Here is a 19,584-nt window from a genome sequence, read left to right on the forward strand (position 1 = left end):
TTGTCTGTGTGCGAGTGTTTATGTAGCTCGGAATGTGTGTGTTTGTGTATGTGTGAATATGACTATGTCTGTCTCACTTGTTATATGCGTTTCTGAGTGTCCCTCTCTTTCTTTCTATCTGTCACTTTTAACCTGCTCCCCAAATAATTTTTCTCTGGACCTTGACTAACAAAGAGATAGAAAGTAAGTCTTCTTTCAACAGTGGCATGTGGAAAGTTAATCAAATTGTCATCAAAGAAGTCGTTAAAATAGATTCACTGAAACATGCATCCTTTTCATTGCTGTATGTGAGATCTTTCATGTCTGCGCCTGTTCCGAGACCTGTCTCTCTCTGTTTCGGGCTGGTGACAGCGCGATTCTGCGTTTCATTTCTTGCCCATCATTGTGGTTCTCACATCCAGCTGAAGCGTGAGGCAGAGAGCAGATTTTTAAAATCGCTGTGAAATCAATTTGTGGAAGTGGGAAAGGCCGAGTCAGTTTTTCATTGTATTTTCAACATCCAATATTTCAGATAAATGAAAGTGAAGCTTCGAAAGCAGCAATAACCTCCTCGTCGGGGAATTGAACCCCGGTCTCCCGCGTGACAGGCGGGGATACTCACCACTATACTAACGAGGAATTCGTGCAGACGTTTGCCGTATATTCACCACAGATGCTTCACGTTTCAGTGAATCTGTTTGAACTGTTCATTTGATGACAGTTTGTTTAACTTTCCACGGACCACTGTTGAAAGAAGAATTACCGACCACTTTTCCATCTCATGTTGGATCATGATGTGGGTAACGCGGGAGAGAGTGAGACAGATCTTCTCAGGAAAATATAGAAAATATGAGGCACATACACAGACAGACAGACACAGACACACATACACATGGATTGACTCAGAAATACTGAGAGTCAGAATATGGATAATTTGGCTGATTTTTGTTCCATTTCTGTCGTAGATTTCGTGAAATCTTGCAGATCAATTAAAATGAGCATAAAACTCGAGGTACTCAATGCTGTGGAATTTTAATTCACTTAAGAATTATTAATTCTACAAGAAACTTGTTGAATTTTGAAACGCAGAGATGAAACAGGTTGATGAATGACGGGATCTGAAGTCTGTCAGATTTGAACCTGCGCGGGGGAAATGAATGAATTTCGAATCTGTCACCTCACCCACCAGTTAGTAAAAATCACAATTGCTCTGCATCCAGTCCTCAAATAGTCTCCGTACAATAATATTCTGAAAGTGACAATCACCTGTTTTATTGCTCTGTAGTTTTTGTTTAGGAAGAAGGTCGGCGAAGACATAAATTAAAAGTTAGCGTCTGAAAACTGCTACCTCCCAGTCGGGGTATTAAACCCCGGACTAAGGTGGGGCAACTCACCACGATAAGAGAGAAAGAAAGAACGAAAGAAAGACAGAGTCAGTTGTCGTTGTCTAATTGTAAACAATTTTACAACACCAAGTTATAGTCCAGCAATTTTATTTTAAATTCACAAGCTTTTGGAGACTTCCTCCTTCCTCAGCTAAATGTTCAGGATCTCCTTGAAGCCTACGCATTTATACATATAGAACAATACATGGTGTTGACAGACTGCCCCTGCAACTGCCCGTTGCCAAGGCAATCACCGTGTTCAGACAGAGAGGTGTCACCTGCAGAACCCCCGAATACACATTCAACAAAAAAACAAACAGGGAAAAAAAACAGAGAAGAAAAACAGAGAGAGGCAGAAACATCCGGAAGGCAGAGAGAGCCAGCAAATGACCCATTATATTAAAAACAGATAACATTTGTTCGCTGGTGGGGTAACGTGTAGCGTGACATGTCTAACAAAGAGATGGAAATGTAAATGGTTCTTTCAAGAGTGGCCCGTGGAAAATGAAACAAACTGTCATCAAATAAATAGTTAAAAGAAATGCACTGATACGTGAAGCATGTCTAACACCATCTGGGATGAGTGCACTGTCAATGCAGCAGTTCCTCGTTAGTATAGTGGTGAGTATCCCCGCCTGTCACGCGGGAGACCGGGGTTCAATTCCCCGACGGGGAGATTAAACATTTGCCGCCTTTTAAAGCTTTTTCTCTCATTTATCTCTAATATTCGATGCGGAATATACAGTGTAAAACTGACTCGGAGTTTCCCACTTTCCCCGATTTAATTTCACTGATATTCCAGCGGTTTTAAAATCTGCTCTCAGCTTCACTCTTCACCTCGATGTTCGACTGGTTTCTGTGATGTTGGGGATTTCGGGAGGAGGCCGAGATGGATCATCCACTCGGCACTTCTGGCTGAAGACGGTTTCTAAAACTTTGCACTCACACGCTGGGCTTTACCATCATTGAGGATGGGGATGTTCATGGAGCCTCTTCCCATTAGTTGTTTAATTATCCACCATCATTCACAAATGGGTGTGGCAGGACTGCAGAGCTTTGATCTGATCCGTTGTTTGTGGGATCGTTTAGCTCTGTCTGCAGCATGCTGCTTCCACTGTTTGTCAAGTAGTCCTGTGTTACTTTCAGGTTATTGGTGTGTGTATATGTCTGTGTGCGAGTGTTTATGTAGCTCGGAATGTGTGTGTTTGTGTATGTGTGAATATGACTATGTCTGTCTCACTTGTTATATGCGTTTCTGAGTGTCCCTCTCTTTCTTTCTATCTGTCACTTTTAACCTGCTCCCCAAATAATTTTTCTCTGGACCTTGACGAACAAAGAGATAGAAAGTAAGTCTTCTTTCAACAGTGGCATGTGGAAAGTTAATCAAATTGTCATCAAAGAAGTCGTTAAAATAGATTCACTGAAACATGCATCCTTTTCATTGCTGTATGTGAGATCTTTCATGTCTGCGCCTGTTCCGAGACCTGTCTCTCTCTGGTGACAGCGCGATTCTGCGTTTCATTTCTTGCCCATCATTGTGATTCTCACATCGAGCTGAAGCGTGAGGCAGAGAGCAGATTTTTAAAATCGCTGTGAAATCAATTTGTGGAAGTGGGAAAGGCCGAGTCAATTTTTCATTGTATTTTCAACATCCAATATTGCAGATAAATTAAAGTGAAGCTTCGAAAGCAGCAATAACCTCCTCGTCGGGGAATTGAACCCCGGTCTCCCGCGTGACAGGCGGGGATACTCACCCCGATACTAACGAGGAATGCGTGCAGACATTTGCCGTATATTCACCACAGATGCTTCACGTTTCAGTGAATCTGTTTGAACTGTTCATTTGATGACAGTTTGTTTAACTTTCCACGGACCACTGTTGAAAGAAGAATTACCGACCACTTTTCCATCTCATGTTGGATCATGATGTGGGTAACGCGGGAGAGAGTGAGACAGATCTTCTCAGGAAAATATAGAAAATATGAGGCACATACACAGACAGACAGACAGACACAGACACACATACACATGGATTGACTCAGAAATACTGAGAGTCAGAATATGGATAATTTGGCTGATTTTTGTTCCATTTCTGTCGTAGATTTCGTGAAATCTTGCAGATCAATTAAAATGAGCATAAAACTCGAGGTACTCAATGCTGTGGAATTTTAATTCACTTAAGAATTATTAATTCTACAAGAAACTTGTTGAATTTTGAAACAGGTTGATGAATGACGGGATCTGAAGTCTGTCAGATTTGAACCTGCGCGGGGGAAATGAATGAATTTCGAATCTGTCACCTCACCCACCAGTTAGTAAAAATCACAATTGCTCTGCATCCAGTCCTCAAATAGTCTCCGTACAATAATATTCTGAAAGTGACAATCACCTGTTTTTTTGCTCTGTACCTTTTGTTTAGGAAGAAGGTCGGCGAAGACATAAAATTAAAAGTTAGCGTCTGAAAACTGCTACCTCCCAGTCGGGGTATTAAACCCCGGACGAAGGTGGGGCAACTCACCACGATAAGAGAGAAAGAAAGAACGAGAGAAAGACAGAGTCAGTTGTCGTTGTCTAACAAAGAGATGGAAATGTAAATGGTTCTTTCAAGAGTGGCCCGTGGAAAATGAAACAAACTGTCATCAAATAAATAGTTAAAAGAAATGCACTGATACGTGAAGCATGTCTAACACCATCTGGGATGAGTGCACAGTCAATGCAGCAGCTCCTCGTTAGTATAGTGGTGAGTATCCCCGCCTGTCACGCGGGAGACCGGGGTTCAATTCCCCGACGGGGAGATTAAACATTTGCCGCCTTTTAAAGCTTTTTCTCTCATTTTGTCTCTAATATTCGATGCGGAATATACAGTGTAAAACTGACTCGGAGTTTCCCACTTTCCCCGATTTAATTTCACTGATATTCCAGCGGTTTTAAAATCTGCTCTCAGCTTCACTCTTCACCTCGATGTTCGACTGGTTTCTGTGATGGTGGGGATTTCGGGAGGAGGCCGAGATGGATCATCCACTCGGCACTTCTGGCTGAAGACGGTTTCTAAAACTTTGCACTCACACGCTGGGCTTTACCATCATTGAGGATGGGGATGTTCATCGAGCCTCTTCCTTTAGTTGTTTAATTATCCACCATCATTCACAAATGGGTGCGGCAGGACTGCAGAGCTTTGATCTGATCCGTTGTTTGTGGGATCGTTTAGCTCTGTCCACAGCATGCTGCTTCCACTGTTTGTCAAGTAGTCCTGTGTTACTTTCAGGTTATTGGTGTGTGTATATGTCTGTGTGCGAGTGTTTATGTAGCTCGGAATGTGTGTGTTTGTGTATGTGTGAATATGACTATGTCTGTCTCACTTGTTATATGCGTTTCTGAGTGTCCCTCTCTTTCTTTCTATCTGTCACTTTTAACCTGCTCCCCAAATAATTTTTCTCTGGACCTTGACGAACAAAGAGATAGAAAGTAAGTCTTCTTTCAACAGTGGCATGTGGAAAGTTAATCAAATTGTCATCAAAGAAGTCGTTAAAATAGATTCACTGAAACATGCATCCTTTTCATTGCTGTATGTGAGATCTTTCATGTCTGCGCCTGTTCCGAGACCTGTCTCTCTCTGTTTCGGGCTGGTGACAGCGCGATTCTGCGTTTCATTTCTTGCCCATCATTGTGGTTCTCACATCGAGCTGAAGCGTGAGGCAGAGAGCAGATTTTTAAAATCGCTGTGAAATCAATTTGTGGAAGTGGGAAAGGCCGAGTCAGTTTTTCATTGTATTTTCAACATCCAATATTGCAGATAAATTAAAGTGAAGCTTCGAAAGCAGCAATAACCTCCTCGTCGGGGAATTGAACCCCGATCTCCCGCGTGACAGGCGGGGACACTCACCACTATACTAACGAGGAATTCGTGCAGACATTTGCCGTATATTCACCACAGATGCTTCACGTTTCAGTGAATCTGTTTGACCTGTTCATTTGATGACAGTTTGTTTCACTTTCCACGGACCACTGTTGAAAGAAGAATTACCGACCACTTTTCCATCTCATGTTGGATCATGATGTGGGTAACGCGGGATAGAGTGAGACAGATCTTCTCAGGAAAATATAGAAAATATGAGGCACATACACAGACAGACAGACACAGACACAGACACACATACACATGGATTGACTCAGAAATACTGAGAGTCATAATATGGATAATTTGGCTGATTTTTGTTCCATTTCTGTCGTAGATTTCGTGAAATCTTGCAGATCAATTAAAATGAGCATAAAACTCGAGGTACTCAATGCTGTGGAATTTTAATTCACTTAAGAATTATTAATTCTACAAGAAACTTGTTGAATTTTGAAACGCAGAGATGAAACAGGTTGATGAATGACGGGATCTGAAGTCTGTTAGATTTGAACCTGCGCGGGGGAAATGAATGAATTTCGAATCTGTCACCTCACCCACCAGTTCGTAAAAATCACAATTGCTCTGCATCCAGTCCTCAAATAGTCTCCGTACAATAATATTCTGAAAGTGACAATCACCTGTTTTTTTGCTCTGTAGTTTTTGTTTAGGAAGAAGGTCGGCGAAGACATAAAATTAAAAGTTAGCGTCTGAAAACTGCGACCTCCCAGTCGGGGTATTAAAACCCGGACTAAGGTGGGGCAACTCACCACGATAAGAGAGAAAGAAAGAACGAAAGAAAGACAGAGTCAGTTGTCGTTGTCTAACAAAGAGATGGAAATGTAAATGGTTCTTTCAAGAGTGGCCCGTGGAAAATGAAACAAACTGTCATCAAATAAATAGTTAAAAGAAATGCACTGATACGTGAAGCATGTCTAACACCATCTGGGATGAGTGCACAGTCAATGCAGCAGTTCCTCGTTAGTATAGTGGTGAGTATCCCCGCCTGTCACGCGAGAGACCGGGGTTCAATTCCCCGACGGGGAGATTAAACTTTTGCCGCCTTTTAAAGCTTTTTCTCTCATTTATCTCTAATATTCGATGCGGAATATACAGTGTAAAACTGACTCGGAGTTTCCCACTTTCCCCGATTCAATTTCACTGATATTCCAGCGGTTTTAAAATCTGCTCTCAGCTTCACTCTTCACCTCGATGTTCGACTGGTTTCTGTGATGTTGGGGATTTCGGGAGGAGGCCGAGATGGATCATCCACTCGGCACTTCTGGCTGAAGACGGTTTCTAAAACTTTGCACTCACACGCTGGGCTTTACCATCATTGAGGATGGGGATGTTCATAGAGCCTCTTCCCATTCGTTGTTTAATTATCCACCATCATTCACAAATGGGTGTGGCAGGACTGCAGAGCTTTGATCTGATCCGTTGTTTGTGGGATCGTTTAGCTCTGTCTACAGCATGCTGCTTCCACTGTTTGTCAAGTAGTCCTGTGTTACTTTCAGGTTATTGGTGTGTGTATATGTCTGTGTGCGAGTGTTTATGTAGCTCGGAATGTGTGTGTTTGTGTATGTGTGAATATGACTATGTCTGTCTCACTTGTTATATGCGTTTCTGAGTGTCCCTCTCTTTCTTTCTATCTGTCACTTTTAACCTGCTCCCCAAATAATTTTTCTCTGGACCTTGACTAACAAAGAGATAGAAAGTAAGTCTTCTTTCAACAGTGGCATGTGGAAAGTTAATCAAATTGTCATCAAAGAAGTAGTTAAAATAGATTCACTGAAACATGCATCCTTTTCATTGCTGTATGTGAGATCTTTCATGTCTGCGCCTGTTCCGAGACCTGTCTCTCTCTGGTGACAGCGCGATTCTGCGTTTCATTTCTTGCCCATCATTGTGGTTCTCACATCGAGCTGAAGCGTGAGGCAGAGAGCAGATTTTTAAAATCGCTGTGAAATCAATTTGTGGAAGTGGGAAAGGCCGAGTCAGTTTTTCATTGTATTTTCAACATCCAATATTGCAGATAAATGAAAGTGAAGCTTCGAAAGCAGCAATAACCTCCTCGTCGGAGAATTGAACCCCGGTCTCCCGCGTGATGGGCGGGGATACTCACCACTATACTAACGAGGAATTCGTGCAGACATTTGCCGTATATTCACCACAGATGCTTCACGTTTCAGTGAATCTGTTTGAACTGTTCATTTGTTGACAGTTTGTTTAACTTTCCACGGACCACTGTTGAAAGAAGAATTACCGACCACTTTTCCATCTCATTTTGGATCATGATGTGGGTAACGCGGAAGAGAGTGAGACAGATCTTCTCAGGAAAATATAGAAAATATGAGGCACATACACAGACCTGTCTCTCTCTGGTGACAGCGCGATTCTGCGTTTCATTTCTTGCCCATCATTGTGGTTCTCACATCGAGCTGAAGCGTGAGGCAGAGAGCAGATTTTTAAAATCGCTGTGAAATCAATTTGTGGAAGTGGGAAAGGCCGAGTCAGTTTTTCATTGTATTTTCAACATCCAATATTGCAGATAAATGAAAGTGAAGCTTCGAAAGCAGCAATAACCTCCTCGTCGGAGAATTGAACCCCGGTCTCCCGCGTGATGGGCGGGGATACTCACCACTATACTAACGAGGAATTCGTGCAGACATTTGCCGTATATTCACCACAGATGCTTCACGTTTCAGTGAATCTGTTTGAACTGTTCATTTGTTGACAGTTTGTTTAACTTTCCACGGACCACTGTTGAAAGAAGAATTACCGACCACTTTTCCATCTCATTTTGGATCATGATGTGGGTAACGCGGAAGAGAGTGAGACAGATCTTCTCAGGAAAATATAGAAAATATGAGGCACATACACAGACAGACAGACACAGACACAGACACACATACACATGGATTGACTCAGAAATACTGAGAGTCAGAATATGGATAATTTGGCTGATTTTTGTTCCATTTCTGTCGTAGATTTCGTGAAATCTTGCAGATCAATTAAAATGAGCATAAAACTCGAGGTACTCGATGCTGTGGAATTTTAATTCACTTAAGAATTATTAATTCTACAAGAAACTTGTTGAATTTTGAAACGCAGAGATGAAACAGGTTGATGAATGACGGGATCTGAAGTCTGTCAGATTTGAACCTGCGCAGGGGAAATGAATCAATTTCGAATCTGTCACCTCACCCACCAGTTAGTAAAAATCACAATTGCTCTGCATCCAGTCCTCAAATAGTCTCCGTACAATAATATTCTGAAAGTGACAATCACCTGTTTTTTTGCTCTGTAGTTTTTGTTTAGGAAGAAGGTCGGTGAAGACATAAAATTAAAAGTTAGCGTCTGAAAACTGCTACCTCCCAGTCGGGGTATTAAATCCCGGACGAAGGTGGGGCAACTCACCACGATAAGAGAGAAAGAAAGAACGAAAGAAAGACAGAGTCAGTTGTCGTTGTCTAACAAAGAGATAGAAATGTAAATGGTTCTTTCAAGAGTGGCCCGTGGAAAATGAAACAAACTGTCATCAAATAAATAGTTAAAAGAAATGCACTGATACGTGAAGCATGTCTAACACCATCTGGGATGAGTGCACAGTCAATGCAGCAGTTCCTCGTTAGTGTAGTGGTGAGTATCCCCGCCTGTCACGCGGGAGACCGGCGTTCAATTCCCCGACGGGGAGATTAAACTTTTGCCGCCTTTTAAAGCTTTTTCTCTCATTTATCTCTAATATTCGATGCGGAATATACAGTGTAAAACTGACTCGGAGTTTCCCACTTTCCCCGATTCAATTTCACTGATATTCCAGCGGTTTTAAAATCTGCTCTCAGCTTCACTCTTCACCTCGATGTTCGACTGGTTTCTGTGATGTTGGGGATTTCGGGAGGAGGCCGAGATGGATCATCCACTCGGCACTTCTGGCTGAAGACGGTTTCTAAAACTTTGCACTCACACGCTGGGCTTTACCATCATTGAGGATGGGGATGTTCATAGAGCCTCTTCCCATTCGTTGTTTAATTATCCACCATCATTCACAAATGGGTGTGGCAGGACTGCAGAGCTTTGATCTGATCCGTTGTTTGTGGGATCGTTTAGCTCTGTCTACAGCATGCTGCTTCCACTGTTTGTCAAGTAGTCCTGTGTTACTTTCAGGTTATTGGTGTGTGTATATGTCTGTGTGCGAGTGTTTATGTAGCTCGGAATGTGTGTGTTTGTGTATGTGTGAATATGACTATGTCTGTCTCACTTGTTATATGCGTTTCTGAGTGTCCCTCTCTTTCTTTCTATCTGTCACTTTTAACCTGCTCCCCAAATAATTTTTCTCTGGACCTTGACTAACAAAGAGATAGAAAGTAAGTCTTCTTTCAACAGTGGCATGTGGAAAGTTAATCAAATTGTCATCAAAGAAGTAGTTAAAATAGATTCACTGAAACATGCATCCTTTTCATTGCTGTATGTGAGATCTTTCATGTCTGCGCCTGTTCCGAGACCTGTCTCTCTCTGTTTCGGGCTGGTGACAGCGCGATTCTGCGTTTCATTTCTTGCCTATCATTGTGGTTCTCACATCGAGCTGAAGCGTGAGGCAGAGAGCAGATTTCTAAAATCGCTGTGAAATCAATTTGTGGAAGTGGGAAAGGCCGAGTCAGTTTTTCGTTGTATTTTCAACATCCAATATTGCAGATAAATGAAAGTGAAGCTTCGAAAGCAGCAATAACCTCCTCGTCGGGGAATTGAACCCCGGTCTCCCGCGTGACAGGCGTGGATACTCACCACTATACTAACGAGGAATTCGTGCAGACATTTGCCGTATATTCACCACAGATGCTTCACGTTTCAGTGAATCTGTTTGAACTGTTCATTTGATGACAGTTTGTTTAACTTTCCACGGACCACTGTTGAAAGAAGAATTGCCGACCACTTTTCCATCTCATGTTGGATCATGATGTGGGTAACGCGGGATAGAGTGAGACAGATCTTCTCAGGAAAATATAGAAAATATGAGGCACATACACAGACAGACAGACACAGACACAGACACACATACACATGGATTGACTCAGAAATACTGAGAGTCAGAATATGGATAATTTGGCTGATTTTTGTTCCATTTCTGTCGTAGATTTCGTGAAATCTTACAGATCAATTAAAATGAGCATAAAACTCGAGGTACTCAATGCTGTGGAATTTTAATTCACTTAAGAATTATTAATTCTACAAGAAACTTGTTGAATTTTGAAACGCAGAGATGAAACAGGTTGATGAATGACGGGATCTGAAGTCTGTCAGATTTGAACCTGCGCGGGGGAAATGAATGAATTTCGAATCTGTCACCTCACCCACCAGTTCGTAAAAATCACAATTGCTCTGCATCCAGTCCTCAAATAGTCTCCGTACAATAATATTCTGAAAGTGACAATCACCTGTTTTTTTGCTCTGTAGTTTTTGTTTAGGAAGAAGGTCGGCGAAGACATAAAATTAAAAGTTAGCGTCTGAAAACTGCGACCTCCCAGTCGGGGTATTAAAACCCGGACTAAGGTGGGGCAACTCACCACGATAAGAGAGAAAGAAAGAACGAAAGAAAGACAGAGTCAGTTGTCGTTGTCTAACAAAGAGATGGAAATGTAAATGGTTCTTTCAAGAGTGGCCCGTGGAAAATGAAACAAACTGTCATCAAATAAATAGTTAAAAGAAATGCACTGATACGTGAAGCATGTCTAACACCATCTGGGATGAGTGCACAATCAATGCAGCAGTTCCTCGTTAGTATAGTGGTGAGTATCCCCGCCTGTCACGCGGGAGACCGGGGTTCAATTCCCCGACGGGGAGATTAAACTTTTGCCGCCTTTTAAAGCTTTTTCTCTCATTTATCTCTAATATTCGATGCGGAATATACAGTGTAAAACTGACTCGGAGTTTCCCACTTTCCCCGATTCAATTTCACTGATATTGCAGCGGTTTTAAAATCTGCTCTCAGCTTCACTCTTCACCTCGATGTTCGACTGGTTTCTGTGATGTTGGGGATTTCGGGAGGAGGCCGAGATGGATCATCCACTCGGCACTTCTGGCTGAAGACGGTTTCTAAAACTTTGCACTCACACGCTGGGCTTTACCATCATTGAGGATGGGGATGTTCATAGAGCCTCTTCCCATTAGTTGTTTAATTATCCACCATCATTCACAAATGGGTGTGGCAGGACTGCAGAGCTTTGATCTGATCCGTTGTTTGTGGGATCGTTTAGCTCTGTCTACAGCATGCTGCTTCCACTGTTTGTCAAGTAGTCCTGTGTTACTTTCAGGTTATTGGTGTGTGTATATGTCTGTGTGCGAGTGTTTATGTCGCTCGGAATGTGTGTGTTTGTGTATGTGTGAATATGACTATGTCTGTCTCACTTGTTATATGCGTTTCTGAGTGTCCCTCTCTTTCTTTCTATCTGTCACTTTTAACCTGCTCCCCAAATAATTTTTCTCTGGACCTTGACTAACAAAGAGATAGAAAGTAAGTCTTCTTTCAACAGTGGCATGTGGAAAGTTAATCAAATTGTCATCAAAGAAGTAGTTAAAATAGATTCACTGAAACATGCATCCTTTTCATTGCTGTATGTGAGATCTTTCATGTCTGCGCCTGTTCCGAGACCTGTCTCTCTCTGTTTCGGGCTGGTGACAGCGCGATTCTGCGTTTCATTTCTTGCCCATCATTGTGGTTCTCACATCGAGCTGAAGCGTGAGGCAGAGAGCAGATTTCTAAAATCGCTGTGAAATCAATTTGTGGAAGTGGGAAAGGCCGAGTCAGTTTTTCGTTGTATTTTCAACATCCAATATTGCAGATAAATGAAAGTGAAGCTTCGAAAGCAGCAATAACCTCCTCGTCGGGGAATTGAACCCCGGTCTCCCGCGTGACAGGCGTGGACACTCACCACTATACTAACGAGGAATTCGTGCAGACATTTGCCGTATATTCACCACAGATGCTTCACGTTTCAGTGAATCTGTTTGAACTGTTCATTTGATGACAGTTTGTTTAACTTTCCACGGACCACTGTTGAAAGAAGAATTGCCGACCACTTTTCCATCTCATGTTGGATCATGATGTGGGTAACGCGGGAGAGAGTGAGACAGATCTTCTCAGGAAAATATAGAAAATATGAGGCACATACACAGACAGACAGACACAGACACAGACACACATACACATGGATTGACTCAGAAATACTGAGAGTCAGAATATGGATAATTTGGCTGATTTTTGTTCCATTTCTGTCGTAGATTTCGTGAAATCTTGCAGATCAATTAAAATGAGCATAAAACTCGAGGTACTCAATGCTGTGGAATTTTAATTCACTTAAGAATTATTAATTCTACAAGAAACTTGTTGAATTTTGAAACGCAGAGATGAAACAGGTTGATGAATGACGGGATCTGAAGTCTGTCAGATTTGAACCTGCGCGGGGGAAATGAATGAATTTCGAATCTGTCACCTCACCCACCAGTTCGTAAAAATCACAATTGCTCTGCATCCAGTCCTCAAATAGTCTCCGTACAATAATATTCTGAAAGTGACAATCACCTGTTTTTTTGCTCTGTAGTTTTTGTTTAGGAAGAAGGTCGGCGAAGACATAAAATTAAAAGTTAGCGTCTGAAAACTGCGACCTCCCAGTCGGGGTATTAAAACCCGGACTAAGGTGGGGCAACTCACCACGATAAGAGAGAAAGAAAGAACGAAAGAAAGACAGAGTCAGTTGTCGTTGTCTAACAAAGAGATGGAAATGTAAATGGTTCTTTCAAGAGTGGCCCGTGGAAAATGAAACAAACTGTCATCAAATAAATAGTTAAAAGAAATGCACTGATACGTGAAGCATGTCTAACACCATCTGGGATGAGTGCACAGTCAATGCAGCAGTTCCTCGTTAGTATAGTGGTGAGTATCCCCGCCTGTCACGCGAGAGACCGGGGTTCAATTCCCCGACGGGGAGATTAAACTTTTGCCGCCTTTTAAAGCTTTTTCTCTCATTTATCTCTAATATTCGATGCGGAATATACAGTGTAAAACTGACTCGGAGTTTCCCACTTTCCCCGATTCAATTTCACTGATATTCCAGCGGTTTTAAAATCTGCTCTCAACTTCACTCTTCACCTCGATGTTCGACTGGTTTCTGTGATGTTGGGGATTTCGGGAGGAGGCCGAGATGGATCATCCACTCGGCACTTCTGGCTGAAGACGGTTTCTAAAACTTTGCACTCACACGCTGGGCTTTACCATCATTGAGGATGGGGATGTTCATAGAGCCTCTTCCCATTAGTTGTTTAATTATCCACCATCATTCACAAATGGGTGTGGCAGGACTGCAGAGCTTTGATCTGATCCGTTGTTTGTGGGATCGTTTAGCTCTGTCTACAGCATGTTGCTTCCACTGTTTGTCAAGTAGTCCTGTGTTACTTTCAGGTTATTGGTGTGTGTATATGTCTGTGTGCGAGTGTTTATGTAGCTCGGAATGTGTGTGTTTGTGTATGTGTGAATATGACTATGTCTGTCTCACTTGTTATATGCGTTTCTGAGTGTCCCTCTCTTTCTTTCTATCTGTCACTTTTAACCTGCTCCCCAAATAATTTTTCTCTGGACCTTGACTAACAAAGAGATAGAAAGTAAGTCTTCTTTCAACAGTGGCATGTGGAAAGTTAATCAAATTGTCATCAAAGAAGTAGTTAAAATAGATTCACTGAAACATGCATCCTTTTCATTGCTGCATGTGAGATCTTTCATGTCTGCGCCTGTTCCGAGACCTGTCTCTCTCTGGTGACAGCGCGATTCTGCGTTTCATTTCTTGCCCATCATTGTGGTTCTCACATCGAGCTGAAGCGTGAGGCAGAGAGCAGATTTTTAAAATCGCTGTGAAATCAATTTGTGGAAGTGGGAAAGGCCGAGTCAGTTTTTCATTGTATTTTCAACATCCAATATTGCAGATAAATGAAAGTGAAGCTTCGAAAGCAGCAATAACCTCCTCGTCGGAGAATTGAACCCCGGTCTCCCGCGTGATGGGCGGGGATACTCACCACTATACTAACGAGGAATTCGTGCAGACATTTGCCGTATATTCACCACAGATGCTTCACGTTTCAGTGAATCTGTTTGAACTGTTCATTTGATGACAGTTTGTTTAACTTTCCACGGACCACTGTTGAAAGAAGAATTACCGACCACTTTTCCATCTCATGTTGGATCATGATGTGGGTAACGCGGGAGAGAGTGAGACAGATCTTCTCAGGAAAATATAGAAAATATGAGGCACATACACAGACAGACAGACACAGACACACATACACATGGATTGACTCAGAAATACTGAGAGTCAGAATATGGATAATTTGGCTGATTTTTGTTCCATTTCTGTCGTAGATTTCGTGAAATCTTGCAGATCAATTAAAATGAGCATAAAACTCGAGGTACTCAATGCTGTGGAATTTTAATTCACTCAAGAATTATTAATTCTACAAGAAACTTGTTGAATTTTGAAACGTAGAGATGAAACAGGTTGATGAATGACGGGATCTGAAGTCTGTCAGATTTGAACCTGTGCGGGGGAAATGAATGAATTTCGAATCTGTCACCTAAACCACCAGTTAGTAAAAATCACAATTGCTCTGCATCCAGTCCTCAAATAGTATCCGTACAATAATATTCTGAAAGTGACAATCACCTGTTTTTTTGCTCTGTAGTTTTTGTTTAGGAAGAAGGTCGGCGAAGACATAAAATTAAAAGTTAGCGTCTGAAAACTGCTACCTCCCAGTCGGGGTATTAAACCCCGGACGAAGGTGGGGCAACTCACCACGATAAGAGAGAAAGAAAGAACGAAAGAAAGACAGAGTCAGTTGTCGTTGTCTAACAAAGAGATGGAAATGTAAATGGTTCTTTCAAGAGTGGCCCGTGGAAAATGAAACAAACTGTCATCAAATAAATAGTTAAAAGAAATGCACTGATACGTGAAGCATGTCTAACACCATCTGGGATGAGTGCACAGTCAATGCAGTAGTTCCTCGTTAGTATAGTGGTGAGTGTCCTCGCCTGTCACGCGGGAGACCGGGGTTCAATTCCCCGACGGGGAGATTGAACTTTTGCCGCCTTTTAAAGCTTTTTCTCTCATTTATCTCTAATATTCGATGCGGAATATACAGTGTAAAACTGACTCGGAGTTTCCCACTTTCCCCGATTTAATTTCACTGATATTCCAGCGGCTTTAAAATCTGCTCTCAGCTTCACTCTTCACCTCGATGTTCGACTGGTTTCTGTGATGTTGGGGATTTCGGGAGGAGGCCGAGATGGATCATCCACTCGGCACTTCTGGCTGAAGACGGTTTCTAAAACTTTGCACTCACACGCTGGGCTTTACCATCATTGAGGATGGGGATGTTCATAGAGCCTCTTCCCATTAGTTGTTTAATTATCCACCATCATTCACAAATGGGTGTGGCAGGACTGCAGAGCTTTGATCTGATCCGTTGTTTGTGGGAACGTTTAGCTCTGTCTACAGCATGCTGCTTCCACTGTTTGTCAAGTAGTCCTGTGTTACCTTCAGGTTATTGGTGTGTGTATATGTCTGTGTGCGAGTGTTTATGTAGCTCGGAATGTGTGTGTTTGTGTATGTGTGAATATGACTATGTCTGTCTCACTTGTTATATGCGTTTCTGAGTGTCCCTCTCTTTCTTTCTATCTGTCACTTTTAACCTGCTCCCCAAATAATTTTTCTCTGGACCTTGACGAACAAAGAGATAGAAAGTAAGTCTTCTTTCAGCAGTGGCATGTGGAAAGTTAAACAAATTGTCATCAAAGAAGTCGTTAAAATAGATTCACTGAAACATGCATCCTTTTCATTGCTGCATGTGAGATCTTTCATGTCTGCGCCTGTTCCGAGACCTGTCTCTCTCTGGTGACAGCGCGATTCTGCGTTTCATTTCTTGCCCATCATTGTGGTTCTCACATCGAGCTGAAGCGTGAGGCAGAGAGCAGATTTTTAAAATCGCTGTGAAATCAATTTGTGGAAGTGGGAAAGGCCGAGTCAGTTTTTCATTGTATTTTCAACATCCAATATTGCAGATAAATGAAAGTGAAGCTTCGAAAGCAGCAATGACCTCCTCGTCGGAGAATTGAACCCCGGTCTCTCGCGTGACAGGCGGGGATACTCACCACTATACTAACGAGGAATTCGTGCAGACATTTGCCGTATATTCACCACAGATGCTTCACGTTTCAGTGAATCTGTTTGAACTGTTCATTTGATGACAGTTTGTTTAACTTTCCACGGACCACTGTTGAAAGAAGAATTACCGACCACTTTTCCATCTCATGTTGGATCATGATGTGGGTAACGCGGGAGAGAGTGAGACAGAAAGAGACAGATCTTCTCAGGAAAATATAGAAAATATGAGGCACATACACAGACAGACACACAGACAGACAGACACAGACACACATACACATGGATTGACTCAGAAATACTGAGAGTCAGAATATGGATAATTTGGCTGATTTTTGTTCCATTTCTGTCGTAGATTTCGTGAAATCTTGCAGATCAATTAAAATGAGCATAAAACTCGACGGACTCAATGCTGTGGAATTTTAATTCACTTAAGAATTATTAATTCTACAAGAAACTTGTTGAATTTTGAAACGCAGGTTGATGAATGATGGGATCTGAAGTCTGTCAGATTTGAACCTGCGCGGGGGAAATGAATGAATTTCGAATCTGTCACCGAACCCACCAGTTCGTAAAAATCACAACTGCTCTGCATCCAGTCCTCAAATAGTCTCCGTACAATAATATTCTGAAAGTGACAATCACCTGTTTTTTTGCTCTGTAGTTTTTGTTTAGGAAGAAGGTCGGCGAAGACATAAAATTAAAAGTTAGCGTCTGAAAACTGCGACCTCCCAGTCGGGGTATTAAAACCCGGACTAAGGTGGGGCAACTCACCACGATAAGAGAGAAAGAAAGAACGAAAGAAAGACAGAGTCAGTTGTCGTTGTCTAACAAAGAGATGGAAATGTAAATGGTTCTTTCAAGAGTGGCCCGTGGAAAATGAAACAAACTGTCATCAAATAAATAGTTAAAAGAAATGCACTGATACGTGAAGCATGTCTAACACCATCTGGGATGAGTGCACAGTCAATGCAGCAGTTCCTCGTTAGTATAGTGGTGAGTATCCCCGCCTGTCACGCGAGAGACCGGGGTTCAATTCCCCGACGGGGAGATTAAACTTTTGCCGCCTTTTAAAGCTTTTTCTCTCATTTATCTCTAATATTCGATGCGGAATATACAGTGTAAAACTGACTCGGAGTTTCCCACTTTCCCCGATTCAATTTCACTGATATTCCAGCGGTTTTAAAATCTGCTCTCAACTTCACTCTTCACCTCGATGTTCGACTGGTTTCTGTGATGTTGGGGATTTCGGGAGGAGGCCGAGATGGATCATCCACTCGGCACTTCTGGCTGAAGACGGTTTCTAAAACTTTGCACTCACACGCTGGGCTTTACCATCATTGAGGATGGGGATGTTCATAGAGCCTCTTCCCATTAGTTGTTTAATTATCCACCATCATTCACAAATGGGTGTGGCAGGACTGCAGAGCTTTGATCTGATCCGTTGTTTGTGGGATCGTTTAGCTCTGTCTACAGCATGCTGCTTCCACTGTTTGTCAAGTAGTCCTGTGTTACTTTCAGGTTATTGGTGTGTGTTTTTGTCTGTGTGCGAGTGTTTATGTAGCTCGGAATGTGTGTGTTTGTGTATGTGTGAATATGACTATGTCTGTCTCACTTGTTATATGCGTTTCTGAGTGTCCCTCTCTTTCTTTCTATCTGTCACTTTTAACCTGCTCCCCAAATAATTTTTCTCTGGACCTTGACGAACAAAGAGATAGAAAGTAAGTCTTCTTTCAGCAGTGGCATGTGGAAAGTTAAACAAATTGTCATCAAAGAAGTAGTTAAAATAGATTCACTGAAACATGCATCCTTTTCATTGCTGCATGTGAGATCTTTCATGTCTGCGCCTGTTCCGAGACCTGTCTCTCTCTGGTGACAGCGCGATTCTGCGTTTCATTTCTTGCCCATCATTGTGGTTCTCACATCGAGCTGAAGCGTGAGGCAGAGAGCAGATTTTTAAAATCGCTGTGAAATCAATTTGTGGAAGTGGGAAAGGCCGAGTCAGTTTTTCATTGTATTTTCAACATCCAATATTGCAGATAAATGAAAGTGAAGCTTCGAAAGCAGCAATGACCTCCTCGTCGGAGAATTGAACCCCGGTCTCTCGCGTGACAGGCGGGGATACTCACCACTATACTAACGAGGAATTCGTGCAGACATTTGCCGTATATTCACCACAGATGCTTCACGTTTCAGTGAATCTGTTTGAACTGTTCATTTGATGACAGTTTGTTTAACTTTCCACGGACCACTGTTGAAAGAAGAATTACCGACCACTTTTCCATCTCATGTTGGATCATGATGTGGGTAACGCGGGAGAGAGTGAGACAGAAAGAGACAGATCTTCTCAGGAAAATATAGAAAATATGAGGCACATACACAGACAGACACACAGACAGACAGACACAGACACACATACACATGGATTGACTCAGAAATACTGAGAGTCAGAATATGGATAATTTGGCTGATTTTTGTTCCATTTCTGTCGTAGATTTCGTGAAATCTTGCAGATCAATTAAAATGAGCATAAAACTCGACGGACTCAATGCTGTGGAATTTTAATTCACTTAAGAATTATTAATTCTACAAGAAACTTGTTGAATTTTGAAACGCAGAGATGAAACAGGTTGATGAATGATGGGATCTGAAGTCTGTCAGATTTGAACCTGCGCGGGGGAAATGAATGAATTTCGAATCTGTCACCGAACCCACCAGTTCGTAAAAATCACAACTGCTCTGCATCCAGTCCTCAAATAGTCTCCGTACAATAATATTCTGAAAGTGACAATCACCTGTTTTTTTGCTCTGTAGTTTTTGTTTAGGAAGAAGGTCGGCGAAGACATAAAATTAAAAGTTAGCGTCTGTAAAATGCTACCTCCCAGTCGGGGTATTGAACCCCGGACGAAGGCGGGGCAACTCACCACGATAAGAGAGGAAAAAAAAGAAAGAAAGACAGAGGCAGTTGTCGTTGTCTCACAAAGAGATGGAAATGGAAAGGGTTCTTTCAACAGTGGCAAGTGGAAAATGAAACAAACTGTCATCAAATAAATAGTTAAAAGTAATGCACTGATACGTGAAGCATGTCTAACACCATCTGGGATGAGTGCAAGATCAATGTAACAGT

General features: G+C 42.1%; 1 protein-coding gene, 1 long non-coding RNA gene and 4 other non-coding genes across 6 annotated transcripts in view; 4 read left to right on the plus strand and 2 right to left on the minus strand.

The window, feature by feature from the left end:
* Positions 1-19,584, plus strand: part of LOC137302350 (uncharacterized) — a 413,555-nt gene that overhangs the window by 112,452 nt on the left and 281,519 nt on the right. The gene's annotated exons all lie outside the window — the stretch shown is intronic.
* LOC137302345 (zona pellucida sperm-binding protein 3-like) overlaps positions 1-19,584 on the minus strand; it is a 1,023,493-nt gene that overhangs the window by 46,892 nt on the left and 957,017 nt on the right. The window lies entirely within an intron of this gene.
* trnad-guc (transfer RNA aspartic acid (anticodon GUC)) lies at positions 547-618 on the minus strand. Its single transcript has one exon. It is a non-coding gene; the product is annotated as a tRNA-Asp (tRNA).
* Positions 1,969-2,040, plus strand: trnad-guc (transfer RNA aspartic acid (anticodon GUC)). The gene has a single exon. It is a non-coding gene; the product is annotated as a tRNA-Asp (tRNA).
* trnad-guc (transfer RNA aspartic acid (anticodon GUC)) lies at positions 4,088-4,159 on the plus strand. Its single transcript has one exon. It is a non-coding gene; the product is annotated as a tRNA-Asp (tRNA).
* Positions 11,026-11,097, plus strand: trnad-guc (transfer RNA aspartic acid (anticodon GUC)). The gene has a single exon. It is a non-coding gene; the product is annotated as a tRNA-Asp (tRNA).

The sequence above is a fragment of the Heptranchias perlo genome, chromosome 35 (genome assembly GCF_035084215.1).
Source record: "Heptranchias perlo isolate sHepPer1 chromosome 35, sHepPer1.hap1, whole genome shotgun sequence".
NCBI lineage: Eukaryota > Metazoa > Chordata > Chondrichthyes > Hexanchiformes > Hexanchidae > Heptranchias > Heptranchias perlo.